Source organism: Leopardus geoffroyi, chromosome B4, assembly GCF_018350155.1.
Source record: "Leopardus geoffroyi isolate Oge1 chromosome B4, O.geoffroyi_Oge1_pat1.0, whole genome shotgun sequence".
In the NCBI taxonomy this organism is placed as follows: Eukaryota; Metazoa; Chordata; class Mammalia; order Carnivora; family Felidae; genus Leopardus; species Leopardus geoffroyi.
This window is the reverse complement of record NC_059341.1, coordinates 8,193,520-8,220,900: the sequence shown is the minus strand read 5'-3', so window position 1 is coordinate 8,220,900 and position 27,381 is coordinate 8,193,520.

Here is a 27,381-nt window from a genome sequence, read left to right as displayed (position 1 = left end):
ACCAGCACAGAACCCCAAATTTTCAGCCCTTGTCAATTGTCATAGGGTATACTTCAGTTGCCTCTTACCTGGAGGCAATGTGATGATCTCACACACGAAAGGTGTGGCAATAAGATATTTACTACCCTAGAGATGTGCTCCCATCACCACACGTTGTCTATAGGCCATACCCAAAGTCAGGGCTCAGCATGGTTTCAAAAGGGGAAATCAAAGCCTTGCTCCAGGCAGAAATAACCTATATTGGAAAAGAAATGGCAGTGCCTAGCTATGTAAGAGCAAGAAACCAGAAATTATGTATGGGTTTGGATCTTGAAACTATTAGTCTGGAACATAAGACTAGATAGACTCAGAATCTCATGAATCAAGATTTAATGTTTTAGAAAGGACAGGAGTGGGCCCTAATGATTTGTTTTGTTAGCTCCCCAAAGTCCAGTCTTATGATAGCCAGAAGTAAGTGAAGTGGAAATATAAGAACTTTCTTGGAAAAAATGTTAGGAAATCAGAAAATTCTAGTACATGAGGATGTTATTGTTTTGAACGTATAGTTCAAAAATGCACCACATGACCAAGTTCCCCAAGAGTAGATCAAGAATCTTCTGTCCACCAGGAAGTAAAAGTATGTACCATTGGCAGTGGAGATAGGTACCAGAGTCTTTGAGAGTTTGGGAGACTGTCCTCTCTAGGGTGAGGTTTTTGGTAGGGAATTCCGCCATTGACCTGGCCTCTCTAGTCTCTCTGGGCAAGATGGGATTCTGGAATGGCATAGCTCAGGTAGGAGCAATGAATCACTAGCTCAGGACCCAGATGGAGCTCATCATCACCATAAGCAGTAGGGCCAAAGTGGCAAACAGGACCTTGACCCACAGAGATCTCTCCCAACAGCCAACAGATTATGGCATTCTCATGAGAGTGAGACTGACAAGCAGCTGAACAGGATGCTGTATATTTTCTCTTTTGTATTTTTATTTCTTTGTTGAGAGAGAAAGCACATGTGTGTGCTCATGAACAGGGGAGGGGCAGAGAGAGAGTGAGAGAGAGAGAATCCCAAGCAGGCTCGACACTGTGTCATTCAGAGCCCAATGCAGGGATTGATCCCATGAACTATGAGATCATGACCTGAGCCGAAACAAAGAGTTGGATGCTTAACTGACTGAGCCACCCAGCTGCCCCGGGATGCTATATGTTTTATGCAATTAGAAAAATAAGTCAGGAGCATGTTAGCAGCAGGCTAATGACAACTAGTGCAATGAAAAGCCAGAGCTATTTAGCCAGTTTCCAAATCTCGGCTGTGCCAGATACCCAGGTGCACTGATGGAAGGGGAAGCTTATCTACCTTGAGCAGTGACTTTGAGCAGATGACCTCTGCAATTCCATAGCAAGAATTTATGGTAAATATTCCTCCAGTTTTTCCTCTGAAGAGCCATATGGCTAGTTGCCAAGATCACTGTGTACTGGAGAATAGGAAATACTGAGATTTTTAAAAGAATGCTAGGTATGGGGTTCTAGATGACACTGATACCCAGAGACTGAAAATGCCACCATGGTTCACCAGTTAGAATGGGGATGAAGATCAAGTGATAAACGCAGTTCTGGTCTGAGGTCATTTCACAGGTCTATGGGCTCACCTTGTGGTTACTTCCCCAGGGAGCTGATGCACTGGAAGGGCCTAGATGGGTATGAGAAGTATGAATGGGCACATGTGGGGTGAAAGCCTTCCAGACCTTCTCATTTTCCCTCTTCCTTGTCTCTTTCTCATGGTCCACAACTTATCTGTGCCGATTTTCCTTTCCATTCCTACACTTTCCTGCGACGTCCCAAGAGACAACACGATATTCAGTTGCCTCAGAAGGTGACAAGGAGCTGAATGACACATTTTCAACATTTGAGCAAGCTAGCTCTCCATAGGGTACATTTTGACAGTGAGAAATGGAAGACCAGAAGAAATTGAATAGATACATTTCCCCTCCTTTTGTCCTTCATGGGGTGTTCTGTGTGTGAAATCACCTCACAAACCTTTCACAAAAGAAGTCCTACCTGCCAAGCAAACATATGTTCTGAACAGAGTTGTATCTATTCATGGCTTGTGTTAAAGGAGCTCTCATCACAGTAGTGAATGACATCCCAGTGCCTTGTATCTTTATCTTGCCTCCACCTTTCTCCTGTCTCTCACCAGCTGAGCTTGGACTTTCCAAATAACATCAATACTTTTATGTGTGCTTTAGGCTCTCATATTATTAAGACGTTGTATGAGTATTTGAAGAACAGTTAGCTGGGGCGCCTGGGTGGCGCAGTCGGTTAAGCGGCCGACTTCAGCCAGGTCACGATCTCGCGGTCCGTGAGTTCGAGCCCCGCGTCGGGCTCTGGGCTGATGGCTCAGAGCCTGGAGCCTGTTTCCGATTCTGTGTCTCCCTCTCTCTCTGCCCCTCCCCCGTTCATGCTCTGTCTCTCTCTGTCCCAAAAATAAATAAACGTTGAAGAACAGTTAGCTAAACTACTTTTTGGCCAACATGTGGGTTTTGCTTTTGTTGTTTTAAGTTCACATATTCTGTTCTGTGGGGTAAAAGTTGTAGAGCATGAAAAATACAGATTCAGCTTTTTTTTTTTTTTTTTTGTCAATTTGACACAGATTATATTATAATCAGCCAAAGTGGACAAAACATCATAAAAATCCATGTTAAAATGTCATTCATTTGTTCTGGTCTGTCATTCAGTTCTTTTGGAGATCGTTTAGATGGGCAGGTTGAATCAGAATTCATGTCCTTGCCTCCTCCTCTGTCGTTTTCTCTTGAATTTCAGTCGATGCTGACAAAGCAATGTATCAATTCCTTCCTCTTCCAGCCATGCCACTTCCTCTCCTCTGTCTCAGTTACTGTCTGGGTTATCAGGTAACCTAAGATAATAAAAAATTAGCTCACTCATAGTTCATACACAAAGTGATTTGTGTGCTAGGTTTAAAAAGGGCGGGTGAGCTGACAGAGATATCAGGTTGTGAGATACGTGTTGGTGGCGACTGTCATTGGCCAGACAGGTTAGTGGCAACCAGGAGAGAGCTGGTGAGGCAGAACGGCACTTTTCTGAAGGCCGGGAGACCACTCTGCTTCAGGGTGGCCCTCAACAATCCTCAGTGGTCCTCTTTGTTCCCAGTTCTCCTTGCAAACTGGCTGGGGACTGGGAGGCTAGGATAACCCAAGGTTGTAATGCCTTCCAGGGCCAGGGATAGAGTGTGGGATAGAGAGTTAGGTGATGAAATTACAGCAAAAAATAATTGAGGGAAATAACTCTCCAAAATCAGTCTGTGGGAGAGACAGTGCTATTCACTGAATCTCATTCTTTTAAACAAAATGTTTATTTATTTTTGAGAGAGAGAGGTGAGGGACAGAGAGGGAGGAGAGAATCCCAAGCAGGCTCCATTCTGTCAGTGCAGAGCCTGATGCGGGGTTCGATCTCAGGAACTGGAAGATCATGACCTGAGCCATGAATCCAGCGCTTCACCAACTGAGTCACCCAGGCACCCCTAAATCTCATTTTCTTTTTGTGAAGGAACACAGCTAGACCTTCCTGTGCTTTCCTAGCATTCAGTGATGGAGTTCCGTTCGTGTGGGAGAAAGTGACATATGTCCCTTTCGGGCCAGATCCCTAAAATCTTCCACACAGTATAAAATCAAAGACCTCAAGGTCCTACGGCATGACGTCCCTCCCTACAACAAACATGCTGTTAGACTGTCTCGGAGCCAAAAATAGTTCTCTATTGGATGAATCTACTAAGATTTGGGGATCATTGATTGTAACGGGTGGCCTGTCCTGTGTGATACAGCATTCTGAGCCTCTTCTTTCTCTTAAATATTTGTGATGAAAATGAACATTAGTTTTATTCCCTGAAGGTAGGAATTAGAGCCAAAGAGACACCAAATTCGTAAAACCTGGAGAACTGTAGAAAAAAGGATTTCTCTCTTTATGCCAATAATACATTGTGGTTACTACTCTCTTAAAGTCAAAGAGGAGAAACATGTTTATTTCTTTTAATAGAAAATGAGAGTCCTGAATCCACTCCATAAAAGTTGATTCTGGTGACCGAAATGGATGTACTAAACTCAGACTCTTAAAAATGTGACATATGAGAATCATTTTTCCCAAGAAAGTGTCATCACTGGGGGCTTACATATAGAGGACTATTTGCATGCTCCATTTTCTTATCACCAATTATTTTATTAATTACTATATACTAATAAGCATAAACATAAATGAGTACGGATTTCAAATGGGACCCATTAACTACCTCTGGATTGATTATGCAATGTCATTTTACAATATGCACATTATACATGACCAAATATTTCTTTTTGCAATTTTATGTTAATTATTAAACCTAGAATTAACCATTATGAATAATTATTAACATATTCTATTCATTGCTACTATCATTCATATTTTTATAACAGGGACTACATTCCACAAAGGAAAACCTCATTACATTCAAATATCATTTGTATGCTTTGGGCTTTAACCATTTAAAATATCAGAGAAATAACTAACATATTCAAGGGCAATTTTAAAACTGCCCTAATGAAAATAATGACAAAAACAAAATTTCCATTATTTGTTCTGTCTCTATCTTTGTGTTTTTTTCAGACATTACTTTCTCCATATAGACATTATAAAAATAAACACAGTGATTATTGTTTTGTAAATGATGTTGAACAATAATTTACGATAACATTATGTAATAAGGTAGTTTTGTTCGATTGTCAATCTATGATTTGTTCCATCAGAGAAAATGCTACTCTGAATTTCTTTTCTGAACAATAAGGCAAAATTGTTCAGTGTAGAGAGAGACAAAGGGATATTAGAGAACACAAATATATCTTGTTGGAGTTTACCAGAGCCAGGAACATGAGCAGAGTCAAGCCCATGCTTTATGAAGCATATAGGTTGAAGGAAAAAAGAGATATTTAGTTTGGAAAATCTTTTGATCTGGAAAACATTTGGAAAAAATAATCAATTTGGAAACTAAATAGCTGTCAGCATTGTTTCATAGAAAACAAGTATCCATAGACATAATTATGAGTGGTGAAAAGTAGTTGTAGATGGGAACTTTTGGACTTAATATAAACAAAAAATAAAATAAAACCAATATGTCTTAAATGGAATGAGATACCACCGAGGTAGCAAGTTGCATTCACTGAGGATAATTGAGGAGATCATAATTTGTGAGAGGTGCTGTGGATATATGTGTAGTTTGCTTGCAAAATTGGACTCGATGAATACTAGGGTCCCTTCTACTTCTTACATCCCATGGTTTTAAAAGCCAGAACATCTACATTTTGCTTTTGATTACATAGAATGAAGATTAAGGGTTTAATGAGAATAGCACTGAATTGGCCAGAGATAGAAAACTTATCAAGTACTTACGGATTTGTTGTTACCAGATTTCAGAATGGTCGGCACCAAGATACATGATGTGTAGTATTTATTAAAAAATAAGCATTTTTTAGGGGCGCCTGGGTGTCTCAGTTAGTTGAGTGTCCAACGTGGACTCAGGTCATGATTTCGTGGTTCATGAGTTCGAGCCCTGTGTCGGGCTCTGTACTGACAGCTCAGAGCCTGGAGCCTGCTTCGGATTCTGTGTCTCTCCCTCTCTTTGCCCCTCCCCTGCTCACGCTCTCTCTCTCTCTCTCTTAAAAAAAAATAGTAATAATTTTTACTTTATTTTATTTATTTTATTAAAAAATAAATTATTTATTGTGTTACAACACTGAAAATGAAAAATAAATATTTTTGGTTCTAGTTTTCCCTGCCTGATCCCAAGAAAAGATACAGGAAGCATGGTGGACAGATAAAGCATCTACAGACCAATCAGAATTCAATACATAGTCACACAGTTAGCTTTGCTCCAGTAGAAATTGATCATTCCGTTACGCATGGATTTTTCTTTATTCTCAGCAAAACGGGGAGTACCATGAAATACTGGTTTTCTGTACTCTTCCACATGATCTTGGCAAAGAACCAAAGGAACAGAAGTATGCTGCTTTCTTCCCTCTCCAGTGAAGCTGTGATTGCCCAGCTTCTGGGAGTGTGGCCACTGGACAGCCTTCAGCTGTCAGCCTCTTCTGCGATGGCCTGTCCGTATTCATTTTTTGATGGAGGAAGGGTTATAAAACGCCATTTGGTTCCACATTTAGTTCCAAATTTAGTTTAGATCCGGGGGATCAACTAAAGTCAGGGTTTTTCCAGTTTGGCACAATTCACATTTGGGGCCGGATAATTCTTTATCAGGGTCTGTCCTGTGCATTATATGATATTTACCATCATGCTCGCTAGATACCCACCTCACACTCCATCGTGAAAAGATCTCTCAATTAGCAATCCTTTCCCTGACCCCACATGGAGGTATTGATTCCAGAGACACTCCACAATAAACACCTCAAACAGATAGCCTGTTACAGATTCACAGAAAAAAAGAGAAAGTGCTATTTAAAACCAACATTGACTGAAGGCGCTAGTTTTTTAAGAAGCTGCCGTAATTGGGCAGATCTATTTTTGGCTCCTTGCAGAGGCTGTAAAAAGTGGCAGTCAAACCTGCAGTAAGTTGACGATGCTTTAGCCAATTACCTTAAGGGGTCTGTAGATATGTGAAGAGAGAAGTAGAGGGAAATTTGGGGGCTAGACTAAACTCTGCACAATTTAAGAAGGAGGAGGTTAAAAACTAGTTTTTGGTCACATGCAAACAATAGCCTAGTCAGGAGAAACATGGTGATGGGCAAGATTGGGAGAGGCTGGGGCCTGTGGAAAATTTTGTCCAAGTAGGAATTAGGGGGGAATGTTGATTAGCTTATTGGTGTTATCATGACACAAATGTGTGTTTTCTCTCCTGCAACCTTCAGCAAAATCTGCTACTCCCACAAGTTCACATTTTTGCTCCAAGATTATTAATGTTGGCTTAGGAAAAGAAAAGAATTTGAAAAAATGCACATATATGTATGTATTTACCTTATTAGTAACACCTCATAAAACGTTGTTCTATTGCTGGTACAAAATAACTTTCAAATATTTCTAGCCTCAGATCATCCCTTTCCTGCAGTTACCAGTTGCTGGCCCTGAGGTGTATTTTCATGTAGTTAGTTCCATGCTTTATCTTTCATCTCTAGCCAAACCTTCCTTCGTTAATCACTGTGGTTTTATGTGTGGGGTAGACTGTCGTTGGGGTTCTTCTTTTACTCATTTTTTTAAAAATTTCCTAATTGGGGGAGGTGTGGCTTAGAGATGGGATTACTCTTCTCTGAACTGCTTCCAGGCCATCTGGGGCTTAGAGGCCTCAAATTGAATTCGGCATCCAGGTGTGATATTCTCAGAATTTCGGAGAGCGTGTCAGTCTGTAATGAGATGAGGCATGTCTTCATTTCTGTCACTTAACAGAACTTCTGTGGGTAAGTATCACTCGGCTAATGAGCACTGTCCCCTTTACTCTCAATGTAGTTTTGCGTCAAAAAGTGGATATGAGCAAGCTGATGTGTCTATTAATTGCAAATAGTTCTTTCGTAAAGGATCTTTTCTTTTTCTGTTCAATAGTCCAGTTGTCTATTGTTGTGTGAAAAACAGCCCCCTATAAATGATCATTCTGCCCATGATTTCTGGGTCAGAATTGGAAGGGAGCTTGGTCAGGTAGCTCATCACCAATCCGTGTGACTTGAGCTAGGGCAGGCAGTGCTGGGCAATCCATTCTGAAGACAGTCTCTTGGTCTATCTCTGTCTTTCCTGGGATTGTTATTCTCTGATCTTCTCCAAATGTCTCCGTTTTCTCAGGCTCACTTCCAGAAAGGGGCTGGATCACTTTTAGTGAGTAACAAATTCTACAGAACTCCAGGGAAAGAACAATTTAGATGCTTACCCTCCTGGCCAAGATAGTGTGGTCATGGAGGAAGGAGCTTCAAGAACACAGCAAATCCCACGTTGACCTCACCATTGGAAGAGAGGAGTAATTTCTTGCGAAGGGGGAAGCTCATTATGTCTGTAATTAGGATTTTGTTAAATAAATATAATTCAGCTAATTCTATTCCACACAAGTGGCCGTAACAGAAAAGGGATGTAAAGTTATACATATAGATGGCCAATAAAGCTATATATGAGTGATGTTTCTCATCTGCATGAGATGATGTCAGAAAAATATTTTTGCCTCATTTGATCACTTTGTCACGTTTAACTTGTTCTATAGATCTCGTCCTGCTCGCTTCCTGCCTGATCACTTCCTGTGCATTTACTTTCCAAGTCTAAACCCTTCTATTCTATGGAGGATGGAGTTCAATAATGAAAGTCAGAGCCTTAGGCCCTAAAATATGGGGATCTACAACTGAGCTATGCATAAAGTGCAGGGTCACAAGATACTGATCTGTGTCCAAAACAGAAACAAAACATTCTTCCCATCTGGGGAAATTGCAAAGACATCCTTGAAAATCAGGGAACCCAAGCCGGTGCTACAACCAACTGTAGGTCCAATCACATCATACGTGACTACATACATCAGACTGATAATTTGACGTGAGCACTGGTCAGACACAGATACATTCCCCAGTGCTACAGACAAAGCAAATATATGGCATAGAATCTAGATCATACACGAGGGCATTTTTAGGGAGTATCAGTAAAGCAAATACTCAGAAGGTATCCTTTAACAACTAAAGACGAAGAAATTTAAAGACTTTACGACATATCTGCTTGAACGGTGTGCTTAAGCAATAGACTAGCCACAGCTGAAGAGAGACGGTGTAAGTTTAAAGATTGTTTTAAGGCGGGGTGCCTGGGTGGCTCAGTGGTTTAAGCTTCCAACTTTTGATTTTGGCTCAGGTCATGATCTCACAGTTCGTAGGATTGAGTCCCACATCAGGCTCCACAATGGCAGTGCAGAACCTGCTTGGGATTCGCTTTCTCCCTCTCTCTCTCTCTCTCTCTGCCTCTACCCTGCTCTCTCTCTCAAAATAAATAAACATTTTTTGAAAAAAGATTGTTTTTTTTAAGTTTTTTAATGTTTTTTATTTGTGAGAGGTTGACAGAATGTGAGCAGGGGAGAAACAGAGAGAGAGAAGAAGGAGACACAGAATCCGAAGCAGGCTCCAGGCTCTGAGCTATCAGCACAGAGCCCGATGCGGGGCCCCAACTCACAAACTGTCAGATCATAGATGCTTAACCAACTGAGCCACCCAGATGCCCCCGAACGAAGACTGTTTTAAGGCAAATGACTCATTTTCCGTATCTGAAATTAGAAATAAATTCGTTAGTTGAAGGCTGCTCCAAAGCCCAGTAGGGTCAGTATAAACCAACACGCCTAGCTAGAACAAAGAGTAGAAATTCAAAGGCAGAGAGAAAAGTTGTAACAGTTGAAGAAAGAAAACGGATTACGTGTCTAAAAATATATATAACAGGCTGAGAACAAGTTAGTGTCTGCAAAAATTAGAATCATGGTTTCAAAGTGCTCAGGGAAAATAATGGTATTATGATTTTCTGAGAATTTTATATGAACTGTCATTCAGATTTAAAGAGAAAATAGAGTAGTGTTTACTTCCTACACCAACTTTTTATTTTGAACAATTTCAAAATTTCAGAAGTCTCAAAGAAGTGCGATGAACATGGTCTATGGATTACCGAGAATCACAACACAGTTTTCGACATTTTTTTTCCTTTTGCTGAATTGATTCATCTACTTATGTCCATACAGACTTTTTCTCCTGAGTTCTTGGAATCTCTCCCAGGCTCCAGAACACTTCACTCCTAACTACTTCTGCGTATGCATATTTTTTCCAGTGACAAAGATACTCTCCTTCAAAACCATTAAACCATGATTGCACTCCAGATCATTAACATTGACATAATACAGTCTGATACATGTCCTGTACAGTCCATACTTGAGCTCTCATTGTATAAGAATGCCTTCTGCACCTGTGTATATTCAAGATCATCCAAAGTCCCATAAAGAAGTGTGCATAATATTTGGTGGTTCTGTTTCCTTTTTAGTTTTCTTACATTCGTTGATACGTTTTGTCTTTCTTGTCTTTGACATTCAGAAGAGTCCAGTCTGGTTTATTTGTATGGTGTCACTCGATATGGATTTGCCCCTTCATGAAAATGTGTCAATTCATTGAGAACATTCTCATTCTTTTATACAGGACCAGGATTCTCAATTCTGTGTGTGTTAACATTGTTGCTGTAGCATTGCTTATTCATTTAGATTTCTTTTTTTTTCTTTTTTTAAACTATTGCACATAAATTACTGAGTTCTTTATTTTCTTTCTTGTTCCTATTTGTATCTTCTTTGTATCTCCTTTTTTTCTTTTTTTTTTTTTTTTGAGGTAACTTTTTTTTTTTTAATATATGAAATTTATTGTCAAATTGGTTTCCATACAACACCCAGTGCTCATCCCAAAAGGTACCCTCCTCCTTTTTTTCTGCAGAGATAGCACTGGTCCTAGCACAACCAATATATTTACTCATTTATTAGCACAGTCCTATAACACACAAACTTTGGGGGATTTCTACTTCCCAAACACTGTAAAATGAAAGCCTACCAGAAAAAGAAGAAAAAGAAGAAGAAGAAAAGGAAAGATATTGTGAGGTTTAAAATTTTTTTTAATGTTTATTTTTAACAGAGAGAGAGAGACAGACAGACAGACAGACAGAGCGTGAGTTGGGGAGGGTCAGAGAGAGAGGGAGACACAGAATATGAAACAGGCTCCAGGCTCTGAGCTGTCAGCACAGAGCCAGACGCAGGGCTTGAACTCACAGACCGCAAGATCATGACCTGAGCCAAAGTCGGATGCTCAACCGACTGAGCCACCCAGGCACCCCAATGAGGTTTATTTGTAATACTTTTGTCCCCCAAATGTAGCCCACTTAGGGTGTTCAGAAAGAGTGATGCAGTCAAAGTTACTTGGATTTCTGTGTTTGTGTGTGTGTGTATGTTGCTATGTTATCTATTTGATATATAGTTAACAGTTTATCTAGACATTCAATTTAAACCATCACAAAAGTAGAATTTAATTTCTGAAATGGAAAGTATTTCAAAAGTAAAGCTTTATAAAACAATCCCTTTCTTAGTTAAATGCTACTTTACTATATGTATATATATGGGTGTGTGTGTGTATATATATATATATCAAATATATATATATATATCAAATATATATATATATATTATATGCATATATATGTATATATACACATACATGTGTAAACATATGCATCTAGAGATCCATATTATTTTAGGTATTTTGATATTACTACTAATAATGTCACCATGAACAGTCTTGTGTGATTTTTTTTCCATATTATTGGAGGTACATTTTCACAGTATGCTTCAGAAAGCGATATATGTCCTGGGTCCCCTGCGTGGCTCAGTCAGTTAAGCTCAGCTCAGGTCATGATCTCACAATTCATGGGTTCCAGCCCTGTGTTGGGCTCTGTGCTGACAGCTCAGAGCCTGAAGCCTGCTTCAGATTCTGTGTCTCCCTCTCTCTCTGCCTCTCCCCAACATGTGCTCTCTCTCTCTCTCTCTCTCTCTCTCTCTCTCTGTGTCTCTCTCAATAATAAATAAATAAAGTTTAAAATAAAAGTTTGCTAACTCCTGCTTTAGAACTATGATACAATGCTACAGATTTTGCACTATACTTTTGTTAATACTTCAAAAATACTTCTTAATTTCTACCATCTGAACCCTTTTTATTTATTTATTTTTGCTTTCAATTTATTTTATTGGTAATATTCTATTTTTTAATATGAAATGTATTGTCAAATTGGTTTCCATACAACACCCAGTGCTCATCCCAAAAGGTGCCCTCCTTAATACCCATCACCCACCCTCCCTCCCACCCCCCATAAACCCTCAGTTTGTTCTCAGTTTTTAAGAGTCTCTTATGCTTTGGCTCTCTCCCTCTCTAACCTCTGTTTTTTTTTTTTTTTTCTTCCCCTCCCCCATGGACTTCTGTTAAGTTTCTCAGGATCCACATAAGGGTGAAAACATATGGTATCTGTCTTTCTCTGTATGACTTATTTCACTTAGCATAACACTCTCCAGTTCCATTCACAATTGCATCAAGAAGCATAAAATACATAGGAATAAACCTAACCAAAGATGTAAAAGATCTGTATGCTGAAAACTATAGAAAGCTTATGAAGGAAATTGAAGAAGATATAAAGAAATGGAAAAACATTCCGTGCTCATGGATTGGAAGAATAAATATTGTTAAAATGTCAATACTACCCAAAGCTATCTACACATTCAACGCAATTGCAATAAAAATTGCACCAGCATTCTTCTCGAAGCTAGAACAAGCAATCCTAAAATTTGTATAGAACCACAAAAGGCCCCAAACAGCCAAAGTAATTTTGAAGAAGACCAAAGCAGGAGGCATCACAATCCCAGACTTTAGCCTCTACTACAAAGCTGTCATCATCAAGACAGCATGGTATTGGCACAAAAACAGACACATAGACCAATGGAATAGAATAGAAACCCCAGAACTAGACCCACAAAAGTATGGCCAATTAATCTTTGACAAAGCAGGAAAGAATATCCAATGGAAAAAAGACAGTCTCTTTAACAAATGGTGCTGGGAGAACTGGACAGCAACATGCAGAAGGATGAAACTAGACCACTTTCTTACACCATTCACAAAAACAAACTCAAAATGGATAAAGGACATGAATGTGAGACAGGAAACCATCAAAACCCTAGAGGAGAAATCAGGAGAAAACCTCTCTGACCTCAGCCACAGCAATTTCTTACTTGACACATCCCCAAGGGCAAGGGCATTAAAAGCAAAAATGAACTACTGGGACCTTATGAAGATAAAAAGCTTCTGCACAGCAAAGGAAACAAGCAACAAAACTAAAAGGCAATCAACGGAATAGGAAAAGATATTTGCAAATGACATATCAGACAAAGGGCTAGTATCCAAAATCTATAAAGAGCTCACCAAACTCCACACCCAGAAAACAAATAGCCCGGTGAAGAAATGGGCAGAACACATGAATAGACACTTCTCTAAAGAAGACATCCGGATGGCCAACAGGCACATGAAAATATGCTCAACATCGTTCCTCATCAGGGAAATACAAATCAAAACCACACTCACGCCAGTCAGAGTGGCTAAAATGAACAAATCAGGAGACTATAGATGCTGGAGAGGATGTGGAGAAACGGGAACCCTCTTGCACTGTTGGTGGGAATGCAAATTGGTGCAGCCACTCTGGAAAACAGTGTGGAGGTTCCTCAAAAAATTAAAAATAGACCTACCCTATGACCCAGCAATAGCACTGCTAGGAATTTACCCAAGGGATACAGGAGTGCTGATGCATAGGGGCACATGTACCCCAATGTTTATAGCAGCACTCTCGACAATAGCCAAATTATGGGAAGAACCTAAATGTCCATCAACTGACGAATGGATAAAGAAATTGTGGTTTGTATACACAATGAAATACTATGTGGCAATGAGAAAGAATGAAATATGGCCTTTTGTAGCAACGTGGATGAACCCTTTTTAAATTATCCATTACTTGTCTGTTGGCATGGAATCATATCATTTATTTAGTCTTCCCTCTTTGTTAAGTATTTGGTTATTTTCATGTCTTGAGTTGTACAAAATAGTCAATGAGCACCTTAAGTCATATAGGAGACTCTTTGCTGCCCATCTGATACATATATCCATCAACTATATATATACATATATGTATTTTTCCATGGCTTACATCTCTTGATCTATTTTGCTCTGCACAGAATTTGAATTACCTTCCGGTGCTAGCAGAAAGTGTTGGAACTCAGAATTTTACCTCTAGATCCCTACAATTAGATATTAGGTTTTAATTTTTTATTAAGTGAGCTAAAATGAAACCTAAGTATTTATTCGCTTGGCATATATTTGATTAATAAAACCCTTGAAAATTTTTCATGTATTTCCTTAACATTTGCATTTGCTGATATGTTAATGGTCCAGTTGCTTACTTTGTCAGGTTTTATAGATTTGTATTTTCTTCTGTGACTCCAAGCTAATGGAAAGAATAAGAAGGGAAGACATTCCTTAATCCAGGGTTAATAAGAGAATCAATTTGGATACTGGAAGCTAGAGAAAACTAGTCCAAATGAACTCAAAATCTATTAAACCAATTCTGTTTCAGAAATTGTGCTAGCCACTGAAATCTAAGAATGAGCCATACTCAGCCTTTTCCTCCAAGAGTTAAATTATCTGATAATTTAGGAACTAATGATGATATATCAAGATTTTGGAAATTCCAGGGTGAAAGTACATAGTTAACCACTGTACCTTTGTCGTTGTTGTGTTTCTGGATCATCTTCAACATTAAATTTTGCCTTCAAATGATTTTGTTAGTGTATGAAATCTAGTTTGTCAGTGATTTTGTTAGTGTATGATATTTAGTAGATTAGAATATAGTAACTAGATATTATTTCACATTGGCACTTAAGACAATATTTTGAATCCTGTCTGGCAAGGGGGAGAAAGCCTTGCTTTAGGCAGTAAGAATTGGCAATGTGCCCCAACCAAAATACTGAAAATGAAACATTGGTAAGTTTTTAGTTTTGCCTATATAAAATCTACACTGCCTTGTGAATGATTCATTTTTCATCATAAACTGTTTCCTCTTCATACACTTGTTGGTATTGTTTTGAGTTTTAGGTGCCCATAATGAGTTATTAGTGACAAAGGCTATCTTTGAATTTCATTCAGGCCACCAAATTTTGCAAGTTATTTGCCACTCTTCAGCAGGGTGCAGAGCTGCCCCTACAAGCTTCCAAAAGCTGACAAGGGTCATCTCTTCCCTTCCATGCATTCAGTAATGCCATGTTGGTGACTTGAAATAAACCACAGTGGGAGTGTTTATACGATGGGAATTGGCAAATGCTGTCAATCGGAGCTTCCTTCCTACTCCCACACAGGGAATGAATTGTTAAACATTTATAAGCATGCTGCTGCTCCCAGTCTGACATTTCTAACCAATCCCTTATAAATGGGCACCATAGAACCAAAAGTCATAATTTCCCTCTAAATTATATGAGAATTGCTCTCTCAACCCAAACGAGCATCCATCACAAACTTGGAATCAGCAACACCCTACATTTCCCCGTAAACACCCGCAAGCTGACCTGTAGATGGTAATTAGCATAAGCATGATGAGGAAGGAAGGTCTGATGCAGAGACAGAGAGAGGGGGAGAAAGGAAGTCTCCTGACAACTATATGTAACATCATATCTTGATGTACTGTCATCAGATCCTAAATCATCAGATAATTTATTCCTAGAGAACAGTGATGGGATTTCCTATATCCCAGGGCTGAGCGCACATTCTGCAAGAGTAGGTTTAATAAATATGGACCTGATTTGAATGAAAGGTTTTCCCACCTCTCCCACCTAAAACGATTCCCATTTTAACCCTCATTAAGACCTCTCTTTCGTTATGCAGCCTCCCCACGTTCTGTTTTCTGAAAATAGAATATATAGTTGCATGTCAGATATATCTTTACATCTTTCATTAATAAGATATGAATTAAGTTTTCATATTTCATAATCTTCATATTTTGCATTAATTTTTTTAATTTGCAGGTATAGTGTAACCAATACAAAATTAATCTATCTAAGGATCTGTTTGATCTGACATATTTAAGTAACAGCATAGTGAATTGCTGGCCTATTGTGTAAGTATAAAAATACTCCATTTTAGAAACCAGGTGGAAGTGATTCTCACTTTCTCTTTCTCCTCTTTCACTTTTCTTTTTTAACAAAATGGGTACAACATTTCCTTTATAAGCACATAAATCAGTGTCCATTTTTAAACATTTTAAAAGATAGTTAGACAAAGAATGTAATACAACAAGTATTCTTACTGTTGACAAAATTTGTATCCCGACCAAACTTTAGTCAAGGCTCCAGAACCTTCTCCTACACCCCTCTGTGTACTCCCTTGTAAAACCTAGTTTTAGTAAGATTCTACATTCTATATCAGATTCTATACTGAGGTCTCTTTTCCCCTATTGCAATAATCCTGAGTAAATTGGTTTCACCACTTTCCCATCTAGCTTTGGTTTTTCTTTGACATAATCCACCTTTAATATTTTTCCATGTCTTCACGGTACTACTCCCCAACTTATTTCCTTCATGATACTCTTCAACAGGTAAAATTTTCTTCTTAACGTATTTGCTTTTGTGCTTTCTGTTTTCCTAGCACACCAGAAAGTACAGGCCTGGGCTGTTTGGTCACGTTCCTATTGCCTCCTCGGTGTCTATCCCTCACTAGGGGCACTTAGAGGGTATTCATTATATCATCACCTTATTAGCGCCACTGGAATTGACTTATTCCCTTTGTTACTTGCACCACTGCCATCTTGCAGACTGGCATTTCTTGCTGGAACACTCCAATAGCGTCTTCAAAGGTTTGTCTTCATGGCAGTCTGTCCCCAACCTCCAAACTGTCCCCTCTCCATTTGCCTCTAGAGAAGAGCCTCTTACAGTCGTATTTGAACACTCTGCATCAGTTTAAATATGTATTTGAACCCTCTGCATCAGTTATGCTGTCTTCTTTGACATTTGTGATTTGCTTTATTTGAGTCTTCTTTCTTTTTTCTTAGATACTTTACTAAAGGTTTGTCAATTTTGTGGGTGTTCACAAAACCAAATCCTTGGTTTCACTGATTTTTTTCTATTTTTTTTTCCTATTCTCTATTAGGTTTATTTATGCTCTAATCTCTATTATTTTCCTTCTTCTGTCAAATTGGGGGTTTGCTTTTTTTCTTTCTCTAGTTTCTTGCAGTGTAGTCTCACGGTGTTTCTTGAAATCTTTCTTCCTTTTTAACGTAGGCATTTATTGCTATAAACTTCCCTCATATTATTGCTTTTGCCGCATCCCGTATGTGTGGGTATGTTGTGTGTTCCTTTTCCTTGTTTTCTCAAGCTGTTTTCCAATTTCCCTTTTGATTTCTTTTTTGACCCACTAGTCATTCAACAGTGTGTTATCAAATTTCCACATATATGTGACTTTTCCAGTTTTCTTTCTGCTACTGATTTCTAGTTCCATTCCTTTCCAGCTGGAAAACATATTTGGTATGATTTCAGTCTTTTTACATTTCTTGGGCATATACTGTCACCTACCATTACTCTTGGAGAATGTTCCTCATGCACTCGTGAAGGAAGTATGTTTTGCTGCTGCTGGATGGAATATTCTGTTAAGTCCATTTGACCTGTAGTGTTCTAGACCTCTGTTTCCTCACTGATGTCCTGTCTGGATGTTTTGAACGTTATTGAAATCTTCTACTATCACTGTGTTGCTTGTCTATTTCTCCTTCAGTTTTGTCAGTGTTTGCCTCATATATTTAGGTGCTGATGTTGGGTGCAGATATAATTTATAATTGTTATATCTTCTTCTCCACTTATATTATTGATGTTACACATTATACCTTTTTGTGGTCTGTATCCGTTAACATATTTTTATTGTTATGGTTATTCTTATACTTTTGTCTTTTATCTTCTACACCAGAATTAAAATTACAAATTTTTTACACCATTAGTACAGTCTCCCCCTAGGCACCTGGTATATGCTGGGTTGCGACAGTGCTTCAAATCAGTGAAGACAAAAGTTAGTCCCTTGGGCAGACCCTAAAAATCAGAATGTTGGATGTACAATCCAGTCCACTCTTTTACTCCTCAGAGGAAAAGCAAAGAGCTGTAAGGTTTCTCCCAATGATATAGCACTGTTTCCTGGGGAGAGAATACCATGAGTTTTTTTTAACCACCATCCACATGGTGGGTTTTGTACTCACCTTGGGGTGCAAACCTTCTTAACTGTTTTTTGGGTTTGTCGTAAAAGGAATTGATTTGTGTATTGACGACATTGGTTTCTCCATGGGAGGAAGGAAGGCCTGGGACTTCCTATTCTGTCATCTTCTTGATATCACTCCCTGAAGGAACTGATTGGTATGAGGCTATCGTTGATGGGTTCCTTTTTATTAGGGTCTAAAGGAAAATGAAACAGCTACCATGTAGGCAATGGGATTTACACTAAAAACAGGATCATCCAAAGAATCCATAAATCTGCCAACTCTAAATTATCCTACTAATACATGGAGTTGGGTTTTTGACTTTAAAACCATCCTTCGCTAATGTCTATATAAAGTCTATACCAGGGCTGTTTTGTTGGTGCTGTTGTTGTTTGTCCCCCTTGCCCCAACCCCGGCCCCGTAAAGCAAACAGAAAATAGTACTGTTGTTAGGATATGCAGAAGCTAAATGGCACTGATTTCAAGATTCTACAGAATTTTGTTGGTGATATTTGTGTTTGGGTATCTTGACGTTGGTTTTCTCATGGGAAATACTAGCTCTCAGATTAGACGGGGAAAACATGGGAGATCACCTCCCTTAATTGCAAATAGAAACTTCCACTCATTCCAATGTTCTTCACAACCCAAGTTCCCAGAAGGAGACCTTTCTTTAAGTTTCCTGCCAAAAACAATTAAAGCCTATATTCCAGGAAAGGAGAGTTAATAATACCTCAGCAATCAAACTTTCTTTCCTTATGAGAAAAGAAAAAGTGCCAGGAAGATCGTGTGTGGAAATAATAGAAATGAAACAAACGAGGTACCAAGATTTGTTGGGGGGGGGGGGCGGCTCTTCAAGTGAACAGTGAGTGAATCCTTCTTTGAGAAATCTCTGCCTGATTCTTTGGAGACCCCAGAGTCTTTCACCCAAATCCTTAGAAATGAGCAAGATGGTCTGCTAATGCATAGAGTCTGCTAGAATGGACGTACCTCATTAGAAAAGAAAACATAGGGGTAAATTGCAAGGCAGGGAGATCTGCTCCAACAGCAAAACTCACTCTCAAAGGTGAAGGATCTTAGAAAATACCTGGTATTACCTCCTTATCCCAAAGATGAGAAAATTGAGGCCCTGAACTATAGGTCCTATGAATACAGGGATCAGGCCTTTTGCATGTTTTTAATCCTACATACACAGAGACAATTAAATTTGCTTTGCATTTAAGTTTGGTGTGTACCTATCTTAAATGCATTGTGGTAATACAGCCAACCCCAAGGGTATCAAAATTGTTGCGATTATAGTCAAAACAAAAATGTGAATACAACCTTGCTTGAGCAGCTCATGTAAACTTTCTGAAACTCAACTTCCTCATCTGCAAAGCGGAAATGTAAGAATGCCCATCCTGAAGGACTATTGTAAGAATAAAAAAGTACGAGCATGCGTAATCTAAACTGATAAATACAACACTAACATTCATGATTACTGTCACCGTTATAAATATTAACGAGTAGATATGTTGAACACTGAAAACATTCATGGGATTCATGGCATTCTGTGGCTAGAAGTTATTTGGGGATGTATCTTGTCCCTTCACCTGTTACATGTGAAGCAATGTGGAATACCTCATCCACCGCCACGTGGATGGTGAATGAAAGGTCTCTAGTCAGTATTGTATTGAGATTTACTCTATGCCAGCCTCTTCCTTTACACGCGTTACCTCTTTTGATGCCTACAGCATTTCTATAAGAGAAGTGAATCGGGACGGTTCTCATTTTACAGATGATACATCCAAGGGGGGGCGAGGTTGACAAAAGTTCCTGTGGCTCCAGAGGGGCTGAGATTCAAACTTGGCAGGCGGCGTGCGGTCTCCCCAATCTGTGCTCCTGATCTTTTCATCAGCCCGTAACACTCAGGGCCTGTGGACCCTTTTGTACCTCTGAATCAGCTCTCAGCTGCTACTCAGTCATACAGAATTGTGTTTCCTGGTTTCCTTTAAAAGCACGCAGACAAACGAACCCTGACTCTTTGAGACCACCGCATCTCTGAGGTTTGGGAGGACCTCACAATTGCGTTTTCATTGTTCTCTCTCTCGCTTGAAACGGTTTCAAGTCATAGGCTCGTTTTTCCTGATTTTACAATGTCCTTTGCCTCCAACCACAGAAGAGTGGGATTGTAGTCTTCCGGTCACACATTTGTTGTCTAAGTATCTTCCCAGTCGCTAGGGTTTCTCTCCTCTTCTTCCCCCTGCACCGATAGGAATCTAGTTGTAATAAAGGAATCACAGAATTGGGTAGTTTCAAGCGCTCTAAACCTTCTCCAGCTTGGAAAAGGAGACTCCACAGGAGGCTGCCTCCAACTGGGGCTTTCCTGTGGAAAGCTACAGTGTTCTTTGACAAGCACAGCCACTTGACAATGCAGGGACTTGTATACATGGGCCACTCCTCTCAACCTCTCCTCACCAGAGGAAAGCCCTGAGGACAGCCTTCTCTTTGGTGTGAAAAGGGGCTCCAGAGACAGACAGCAGTAGCTGGTTTATGGATTCTGATGAGTATCAGTAACAGCAGGATGAGAAAAAAGATAGAGGTAGAGTTACCAGAGCAGGGGTATAGGGAGTATACACCAGCAGTGGCATTCCCTTATCAAATAATCATACATAATTAAATTGGAAAAGGGAAAAAGCCTTTTTAAAAAAAAAAGCACAAAAAGCATTATTTTGGAGTCTGGTAGAATGTAAGGAAGCTATGCCATCCCCAGAAGCTCAGACAGAGCTAAATTATGTTTCAGATTAATGTATCGGTCAGTTCAAAGGTTAGGCAAACAGCTGTTTCTCAAGGAGGCACACTACAAAGCTTAACTGTTCATTGGAAGGCCTGCCATGGTCTCGGTGGATTCCCAGAGGAGTCAGTGTTATTTGTTTCTGATTGGGAGATATCCCAAACTGACTCCACACTACTGATGACCTCTATTGCTAGGGCATGAGGGTGAAACTCTGGAGCCGGTGCGACTTTACCAGTCTCTGGGAAAAAAAAAAAAAAAAAAGGAAAAGAAAAAAACCACCCACACATAACAACACGTCTTTAGTGACTCAAAGATCAGCCACAGCTCTGCAGCCCGGTTTGGGGAAAGAATGCTGGAGAGTCAAGAGGTCCACTCGCTCATTTCTGCAAAAATGTAAAGTAACTAAAAATAGTAAGCTATTCAAGAATGTGGTTTGGAGTAGTCAGGTTTGATTTGATGCAAAACTCCGTAACTGGTAGTAAAAAAGGGCATGGAGTGAGTTACATTTGTTTTCAATAGTTACCATCATTCCCCTAATGCATTTAAGATACTTGACTGAGTAACTCTTCATATGAAACTGCCAATTGTAAACGAAAAGCAAAATAAAGATCTGAGACAAAGAAACAGAGAAGAGGGAACCCTTTGGAGTTGCAGATTTGGACACAGTATATATCGGAAAGTGATTACACTTAAAGCAAAAAGTATTAAACTTCAGGTATCGGAACCATAAAGAGTTAGCTTCTTGAAGGGGTCCTGAGAGCTGTTTAGGGATTCTTCCATGGTGATTTCAAGCATTTTCCAAGAACATGATTCAACCCCCCCGCCTCGGATATTCATTATTTACTCACTGCAAGATACCTACCAGTAGTTATTAATTTATCTTTATATTCTTTATCACAAGAAGTTTCAAGGTCTTTTTGGATTTTGTATGATACATAAGTTCTCGATTGTTTGGAGGTTAATAAAAATCCGCAGACACTGTATTCCATTCCCGCAAGGTCATTGAACATTCAAAACTAAAATCAACTAAATAAAATGAAATTCTGGAGTGCTTATTAGAAACAGGGCACCTTGGGGCGCCTGGGTGGCTCAGTCGGTTGGGCATCCGACTTCGGCTCAGGTCATGATCTCGCGGTCCGTGAGTTTGAGCCCCACATCGGGCTCTGTGCTGAAAGCTCAGAGCCTGGAGCCTGTTTTGGATTCTGTGTCTCCCTCTCTCTCTGACCCTCCCCTGCTCATGCTCTGTCTCTGTCTGTCTCAAAAATAAATAAATGTTAAAAAAAAAAAGAAAGAAAGAAAGAAAGAAACAGGGCACCTTGAGATTGAGGGCAATAAAGGAGAAAATTTCTTAATAAGAAGACGTGACCTCTACCTAGAAAAGGCCTAGCGTAAAACTGCCTGGGGGGGGGGCATGGGGTACGTACCTCAGCTATTTATTTGTCCATATGTCAAATATGTATTCAGTAGGGTGCTCATTAATTTATTCCACAAATATGTCCACCTTCTGTCTTATAATGAGAATGTCCGAATATATCCTTAGCGGTTATGAAATAATTATACAATTCTTGGGTGGTGACATCAGTGTGAAGATGACAGAAGAAGCAATTCTGGAGGAATGAGATGGGCACTTGGGGAAAATGCTGGGCAGGTAAGGGAACTCCTTGACTAAGGATATGTCCGATTGAGTTTATGTAAATGAGAGAACAGCGGTGCTCTGACAGAAGTAAGGATGTATGGCGGGAGACCAGCCTGATGCAATACGACTAGTGAATTACACAACGTTATATTCGAGCAGCGTTTTCATGGGGCAGAAAAAGACAAGAGTTCTGTACCTGAGAAAGTGCAGAGACATACAGCCGGTGGGAGAGTCAGAAGTTGATGACTTCACCAGAGAATCAGCAAGAGATCGTGAATAAAAGGGTTTTTGAACAGCAAAAATGGACTGGTTCAATTTCAAAAGCTTACATTGACAATGAAATGGGTTCGTTTTACCAGCTGTACCTTCAAGTGTATGTGTAAAGAAGGCCCACGATTGAGGTTACCTGGGTCTGAGAATTGTCACCGGGGAAGATGAATAGATTGTGTCGGCCGGGGTGTCAGCCAGGGCTGTGGCCAAGTTGACATCAGGTGGCACAAGGCAGGAAGGGAGAAAACTAAAACCAGACGAGAACCTCAAATCCTAGATACATTCATTGGGACCATGTGACCCAAAGGGCCAGTCAAGAGCATGTTCAGCGGCACTAGCAGAAGAAAAGAGCAACGAGGGGATGCAATACGCCGTAACAGAAGTGACACCTTTGTGGGCCCTCAGCCACTTCAGCCATTGTTCTACCATCTGTACAATGAGGCTACTCTACAGATCAAATGAGATATTTAATGTGGATATCTGTGTAAGTCTTTATGTTAAAATTGATATCAAATTTATATAGCGAGAATTATATATTATAATGGTTGTATAGGGGCGCCTGGATGGCGCAGTCGGTTAAGCGGCCGACTTCAGCCAGGTCACGATCTCGCGGTGCGTGAGTTCGAGCCCCGCGTCGGGCTCTGGGCTGATGGCTCAGAGCCTGGAGCCTGTTTCCGATTCTGTGTCTCCCTCTCTCTCTGCCCCTCCCCTGTTCATGCTCTGTCTCTCTCTGTCCCAAAAATAAATAAACGTTGAAAAAAATATATATAATGGTTGTATATATTATACACTACATACATGTTTCTCTCTTTCTGCTTCTGGCATGATGCATTAAAAATACCGTGTGCTCCGTCAGTTAAGCATCCAACTCTTGGTTTCATCTCAGGTCATGATGTCTCAGTCAGTGAGTTCCAGTCCCGTATCAGGCTCCATCCACACTGACGGCCCTGAGCCTGCTTGGGATTCTGTCTCCCCTGTCTCTGGCCCCCTCTGCACTCTCTCTCTCTCTCTCTCTCTCTCTCTCTCTCTCTCTCAAAAATAAATATATAAACTTTTTAAAAATCTTTAAAAATACTGTGTGCTTAGTAAGTATTATTAAAATTGTTTGAATTCATAAATCGTATCTGGAATGGGGGAACGTTGTATTTTGAGATCTTGTGGTACAATTACACATTGCATTGAATTGCACGAGCTGTATTCTGTCCATGGGTGACCAGTGTCAAAGGGTGATAAGTGTCCCTGGAGTGGAAGACTGAGCTCAAGCTTTCAGAAAGTTCATCAGAGATGTTGCTCAAGGATGTAACAGAGAGCAAACTATGAATCAGGTGCTGAATTAAGGTGAGAGGAAGCCGATGGGGGTCATGAGCCTTCACTTTTGATTCTGAACCTCTCCAGCACGTGGGAATGTGCCCTATTCATCTTTATATCCACAGTACCTAGGCAGGAAAAGTCCTTTTGTGTTGGTGCCTTAATTAAATTAGAAGAGGGATGCCATATAATTTGGTGGTGTGCTTCAAATGAGGAGAGACATGGTTATAGAAGAAGCATGTGAGAACCAAGAGCAAAATCTCTCCTCAACCCATCATTCATTCACAGATATTTATGGAATATCTAATAACGTGCGACACCCTTTTTGGGGGACCATGGATATGAAAATGAACAAGACTGACAAAATCCTTGCTGTCACAGAGCTTAATTGGACCAGAGAAGACACACAGTATACAACAGGTTGAAGAAAATAGGGAAAGGTGAAATCTCCATGGTGAAGGTTGTAGAGCATACTCAATCATCTGAGCAAAGTCCAGTTTAAGGAAGGACGAGAAGCTGGAATGAGAACACAGCAGAAGAAGGTTAAGAAAAATAGGCTTGGACACCAATGATGATGTACTAGTTTCCACGGGCATAATCACTTAGTCTCGTGTTACATCAACCAACTGATATGGACAAACTGAAATGGATTGATCGATAATTCTCAATTTTCTAAGGGCCTGAAAAATGCACGTTCCAGGACGCATCCCAGAAATGGGGATTCACTAGCTTCAGATGAGAGGGAGAAGTAAGTGACAGTGAATGAACATTCAAGGTGAGTCTCAGCAGTTAGTTCCCAGACCTCAGTGTGAGAAATGAGAATTCTACTGAAAAATTTTAAGTAGATAGTTAGAAGGACAACTTCAAGTAATGGGTAGGATACTAAGGATGAAGAAAATCAAGTTGATGCATTTTAGTGCCAGACCTGGGCTGAAATTAGCACTTGTGTCAAAGTGGATTTACAGGTTCCACTTAAGGCAAGGTCTTAACACATCCTATTTGTAAGATGCCAGAGGAAAAATGCATTCAGATAAATTGACTGATGGTACTACTTACAGAATGTATTTTAGGAAGAGGAATGAAAAGGAGCAGAAAGTCTGGTTCTCCCCTCTATTTTATATATTTTAAAGTTTCTCTAGATTAAAAGGAAGAAAAGTCTCACTTTATATTTAATTTCCATTTACTACAGAAGTTTGCAATGTTTGTAGTATATTTAACCTTAACGATATGATTTCTGTTTTCTAAAACTTAGAAAGTCCAAGTAGAAAAAAAAAAAAACTGAATAGATGATATATCTCATATATTGTAGGAAATACATACCTATTTTCTAAACTCTAAAAATAACTGGATATTTTTAGGAAAAAAGAGAAGCGTCTTTTCACTTCAATATTACATTTTTCAAAAATAAGACAGTATTCAGATTAAGTTATTGGCATAATTAGTTTTAAACATTTTTTTGAATTTGTGACATCTCCCAATCTTTCTGTATTAAAGCATAAGAGAGAAGAGAAATATGCTATTATTTTCAACCGAAGCAATTAGGGAAGTATTATGCAATTACAGGTTCTATCTCCTTTAAATGGGTTGTGCCCTGGCTATCAACTCTGAAACCTTACCAGGCTCTTGAAGACATTAATGATTAACCGAAGGAGGCACAGCAGGAAACAACATGGTGCCTCCAGTAGGGAGTCAGAACCCTCTACTCATTTTCATGGAACATGTTGTTAAGTTTCAGAAATCTTGATGGTCTTCCAAACTATGCCCCATGTTTCTTTCATGAATCTAAATGCAAGTAAAAACATTGTGTTCTTGCCTCCCTGGGGATTTGGCCAAATTCTTGAGAAGGAAAATCATGATTCAGTATTTGGAAAGTGAAAAGGAAAACGAAGAAAAGAAAAGAAACGAAAAAGAAATTGTGTGGCATCACCCTGTTGCTTTTTTTGGACCAACTTTGGCTTTCTAATTCTGTAGGACCGTGGCTTGTTCCCAGTGGAGGAGACCAAGAGATGTGGAGGTTTTCAGCTTAGGAACTGTTAAGATGTTGCACATCGTTTATAGAACCCCTTAGACTGAGAAAGATGTGTGCTATTGAGAGTTAACCAGTCTGGCAGTAATGTCTATATTTTAATATTCAGATAGGCAATGATCTAGCAGAAAATGGCTTTCAATATGACACAAAAGTCAAAGAGGAAGTAATTATCACAATCATGGAACAGGTTTTTGGACAAGGTAAAGGGTGAAGGCCAGTGCATGCTCTATGTTCTGACATCTCTTGAGCAACTTATTGTTGGTTATAGGACGTCATGGGAAAAAATTAAGATATGATTAAACTATTCTATAGCATAGGTTTAAAGGAACTATTTTCAAAACCATACTTAACATATATGCTGTAGCTGATTCCATAATCTATTTACGGACTTCTAAAAGTACTTGTTTAGTTATGCTATTTATGAAGTAAATCTGATTTTTTTTTTTCTTGCCGTTAAGTTATTTAGTGGTTAAGAGTACATCCCCCAGGGCACCTGGGTGGCTCGGTTCGTTGAGTATCGGACTCTCAGTTTCAGCTCAGGTCATAATCTAGTGGTTGGTGAGTTCAAGCCCCACATTGGGCTCGTGCCGACAGTGCAGAGCCTGCCTGGGATTCTCTTTCTCTCTCCCTCTCCCTCTGTCTCTCTGTCTCTCTCTGTCTGTCTCTCTCTCCCCTATTCGTGCTCTCTCTCTCTCTCAAAAATAAATAAACTTAAAACAATTGTATTATAATCTCACAAACTCTCAGCCTCGTGCTTAGCGGACCCTTAACGAGTACATTTCCAGTTAACGAAATGTCAATTTTCTTCAGAATGAGAATCCAGGTTTTGACTAGAGAACACCGTGGTGAACACAGCAATATCATCATTATACACTCTTCCTAAACCACAGGCCTTAATCTCAGTCTAAATCGGGAAAGGCTGATCCACATGGGTACAGAATAAAGTTTCTTTCTTTAGCAGTGGGAGAAAAAGGTATATACTGTGGGCAAAACTTTTACGGTTGACAATACCTTCCTTTCTTCCTCTTACCAGTTCTTACCTGTTCGCTGTTTCTCTCTCAGCCCTTTCTGCTCACGTTTGCCATGGAAAGGGTGCTGGTTCTCGCTTTTCAAGGAACGAGAGGGTGCACACGTTCTTGGGGTGAACTCTTAACTGTGGAGAATGGCACTAGGGGCTTGTCCTGCTGTCACTGTGGCTTCAGCAACTCTCTGCAAAGGTCTGAAGACAAAGCCAACTCCACATCCTATCTCCCATCCAAATCCTGGGGGTTAACACTTGTTATGTGCCCTTCCTGTCAAACCAGCCAGAAGAATGGGCAGGGCCAGTCAGTGGGGACAAAACCAGCAACTGGGGACAAAGGCCCAAGTTCCTCATCCTCATGAGCAGCAATGATGATATTGTAAGTTTGATTTCAAAACACTGGTGGCTTGTACCTTCATCTGTGTGAAAATAAGAGGGAGAAGACCCACGTAAGTCAGACGTCGAAGGCAGCCTCCACGTGATTTGCACACGTTTGCAAATGCGAAGTCAGGATCACAACCAGAATTAAAGTAAATT